Raw genomic sequence first — 4,180 nt, forward strand, 5'->3', positions numbered from 1 at the left:
CCACCCTTCATTGCTGGTTCAGAGCCAGCTGTCTGACCACATTCCTACCCCGAGATGGGACTTTGGGGACATTGTCCACCAGGGTCGCTGACCCCTTTTAAAATTCCAGAAACATGGCCAGCTGGTCCCCTAGAATTTGGCACATGGGACAAGCCAAGGCTTGCCTTCAGGAACAGGTTTTCCACCACGTCGCTGCCCAATGCCCAGGGCATCCCCAAGTTCGTGTGAAGCCTGCCTGCCACATCCACAGCCCATACCGACCCCTCCTGGAGCAACTGGAATGCTTGTTCCTGGGCATGTGATAAACCCAGACAGCTTCAGCCTTGCAGGACAACTGTGCGCATCTGGCAACAGTAGCCAGAGGGCCCATGGAAAGAAGTTGGAGGGGAAACCAGATGCTGTGAAAATTATTAGGCAAAACTACATACTATAAAACTGCTTTAGAAAATGCAGCAGGAGGAGATGGGAAGACACAAACGAACAAGTACGTAGTGACACATGGCTGTCAGAACACAGTAAAGAATCCACACTGCTTCCCCCCCTTTACCTAGAAAAGGAGAGTTCTAGGCCACCTCCTCCTCAGCACACTCCTCATCCTCCTCCTCCTCGGCCGTGGCATCCTGATATTGCTGATATTCAGACACCAGGTAGTTCATGTTGCTCTCGGCCTCGGTTAATTCCATCTCATCCATGCCCTCGCCCGTGTACCAGTGGAGAAAGGCCTTGCGCCTGAACATTGCTGTGAACTGCTCTGAGACACGCTTGAAGAGTTCCTGGATGGCCGTGTTATTCCCAATGAAGGTGGCCGACATTTTTAGCCCCCGGGGTGGGATGTCACAGACGACTATTTTTACGTTGTGGGGAAGCCAGTCAGCAAAGTAGCTGCTGTTCTTATTTTGAATGTTCAACATTTGTTCATCCACCTTCCTCATGGGCATGCGACCCCTGAAAATGGCAGCCGCCGTTAGGTAGCGGCCATGGCGGGGGTCACAGACAGCCATCATATTCTTAGCATCAAACATCTGCTGCGTAAGCTCAGCCACAGTCAAGGCCCGGTACTGCTGGCTGCCCTGGCTGGTCAGTGGGGCAAAGCCAGGGATGAAGAAATGCAGCCGCGGAAACGGGACCATGTTCACGGCCAGCTTCTGCAGGTCAGCATTCAGCTGGCCGGGGAAGCGCAGGCACGTGGTGACCCCACTCATGGTAGCAGACACCAGGTGGTTCAGGTCACCGTAGGTGGGTGTGGGCAGTTTTAGGGTCCTGGAACATATGTCATATAGCGCTTCGTTATCTATGCAGAAGGTTTCGTCCGCATTTTCTATGAGCTGGTGGACTGAGAGGGTGGCATTATAGGGCTCCATCACGGTGTCTGACACCTTGGGCGAGGGCAGGATGCTGAATGTGTTTATGATCCTGTCTGGGTACTCCTCCCGGATCTTACTGAGCAGAAGGGTACCCATCCCAGACCCAGTCCCCCCACCCAGGGAGTGGGTCAGCTGGAAACCCTGCAGGCAGTCACAGCTCTCAGCCTCCTTTCTGACAACGTCCATCACTGACCCCATCAGCTCCGCGCCGTGTAGTGTCCCTTGGCCCAGTTGTTTCTGGCCCCACACTGACCTGTAAGACAGTACAGCCAGTCACTCAATGGCCACGTGTACGGTCATCAGTGGTCACCACCATAACGCAGAAAGCGCCAGTGTCACATGTGAGGTGAACGCACCATTCGCCCTGCAGGTGGAGCAAATGAAACCCCCTCCCCCGAGTTACAGCACAGCAGCTTCCCCTGTTAGGAATTAAGTCAGGAGTCAAACCTGAGACGGGCTAACAGACCTCGCTGCAGGCAGCTCCTGCCCATTTTCAGGGAAGGCGGTAGCCACGGCCCCAGCTCAGCTCCCCGCAGGCAGTTTACATCGGTAGCTCCTCACCTCGAGGAGACACCCGGGCCTTCCTCCCAAAGCCCATTTAGGAGAAGCAGATCAAGCAACTCGACTGGGAGGATAGGAGGCTGTTCAGGGGCCCTGGCTCCACAGTGCCCACAGCGATGACTTTGGGGCACTCGTGGATTTTGAGCTGCCCTGACCCCAGTCCTCGCCCGCAGCTCACCGAAGATGAAGTTGTCTGGCCTGAAGTTCTGCCCGAAGGGCCCTGAGCGCACAGAGTCCATGGTGCCCGGCTCCAGATCCACGAGCACAGCGCGGGGCACGTACCTGCCACCTGAGAGGGCGGGAGGGCATTAGCAGGGGAGGGCCTCGTTCCCAGGAGGGCGGTGGCGGAAGGACGGGGTCTCACCGCTGGCCTCGTTGTAGTACACGTTGATGCGCTCCAGCTGCAGGTGGCTGTCCCCCTGGTAGGCGCCAGCGGAGTCGACGGCATGTTCATCGGAGATCACCTCCCAGAGCTGTCAGAGACGGGAGGGGCCAGACAGGCCAGGGCTGAGTCACGGAGGCGCCCCCGCCGCTCTCCCACCCCCACCCTCATCCGCACCCCCATACCTAGGCCACCCTGTCCCTGGGGTCCACCCCGGCCGCCTCGCCAGCCGCCCAGTTCCACCGTCCCCCGCAGGGAGCCCAGGGGCCGCAATGCAGGGGCACCGCCCCGCCACTGCCAACATCTTCCCTGGCCACCCGGCAGGCCCGGGCCGGGCCCTCAGAGCCCCGGCTGCCAACCTTGGCGCCGATCTGGTTCCCGCACTGCCCGACCTGCGTGAGCACAATCTCCCTCATGGCCAAGGCGGGATTTGGGAGGTAGCAGAAACACGAGAAGGAGGAACCTGCCCTCCGCCAACGCTGAAATAGCCCTGCGCCCACCTCCCTCAGCCTCGGATTGGGCTCCCAGAATAAGCAACAGCTTTACTTCCACACAGGTGCACCCACCTGTGAATCCCTTGGCGTTGAACGTCTGTTGGAGAGCTCAGGTGTCCTTCCTGTGGTCCTTTCCACGTTGGAGAAAGCTGCTCAGCTGGAGAACTTCCTTCCACGTCTTTAGTGAGACTAGATCTCTAGCTGAGCTGAAACTGAATTTTCCTCCCATGTGGGAGAGGAAGACTCTTGTTTTCATATTCACAGAGTGCCTTTGCTCCTGTCCTAGATTGATGACATATTTTTGTAATGGATGCGTCCCTTCATCTATTAGGAGATCTGTGGTTAGGAAAGGCCTTCCATATGTTAACTCAACAGGACTTAATTATACGTTTTACTTTGGGGCAGTTCTAACCCGCAGTAAGCTATGGGTGTTAGAGATAGTCAGGCCTCTGATTTAGCTAGAGTCTTCTTTACGGTAGGATTAGCCCTTTCACCTTTCCCGAGGACTGCGGTCTCCAGCAGAGTGAAGGTGATATTGGATTCTTAAAGCTGAGGATAGGTGATGGGTTACGCCTGCTGTGAAAGATGGGCCACTGTCACTCTGCAGGCTTTTAGATTACCCAGACTGAGGAGTTATTTCTTCTAGTAAACATTTTTCAGATGGGGTGGGGAATGCCTCAATCTAACCAGTGACGGTATCAGTAAGCATTAGCAAATATTTGAATCTCCTGCAGGAAGGCATCGGTGTAAATTAGAGTTGCCAGTTCTCACCTGGATAGTTTCCTCAATTTTGGACAGGTTTAACTGGAGAAGGAGAAAATTCCTGGCTGTTAGGGTCATGTGAGGCATAGAGCTCACAGTGCTGAGTCACCTGTTTTAGTGTTTTGAAAAGATTTACCCCTATAAACAAATGAGACATTAACAGAAACAAAGAATCCCTTCTAGGGTGAAAAGACTCATGAAAGTGCTGAATTATATCCCTATGATTGGTACTTGGCATTAGTAATTTATTACCATCATTCAGCCAGCCAGAGGGACCCTGGACTGAAATGCAATCCCTGGCCCATTTTTGTTCTTCTTCAGAGTATTCTGGCCCAGTTCTACCCATGCTGACCAGCACGCCCATAAGCTTCATTAGCCCTTTCAGTGCAGGACCCTTGGCTGCAGCATCTACAAGGGCATCTCCTTTTACATGGTCAGTCTCTCTTTTGATGTCCTCTGCAATTAATTATAGTCACTTTTTGGCAGCAAAGCAGCATTCTAACAAGCTCAAAATCTGAGGGATGTTGTATGGAAAAGCCCTTGGGTGTCAGGAGTCCCTACCCATTCCAAATTGCAGCATAAGCATGAAGCACTAAAAAATCATACTTGGAATCAGT

The 4,180-nt window shown here is 54.0% G+C and overlaps 1 pseudogene; it reads right to left on the reverse strand.

Moving 5' to 3' along the window:
* Nucleotides 1-477: 477 nt before the first annotated feature.
* LOC129492763 (tubulin beta-8 chain-like) lies at nt 478-2,949 on the reverse strand (annotated as a pseudogene).
* Between the last annotated feature and the right edge of the window lie 1,231 nt (nt 2,950-4,180).

This window comes from Symphalangus syndactylus, chromosome 11 (assembly GCF_028878055.3).
Source record: "Symphalangus syndactylus isolate Jambi chromosome 11, NHGRI_mSymSyn1-v2.1_pri, whole genome shotgun sequence".
In the NCBI taxonomy this organism is placed as follows: domain Eukaryota; kingdom Metazoa; phylum Chordata; class Mammalia; order Primates; family Hylobatidae; genus Symphalangus; species Symphalangus syndactylus.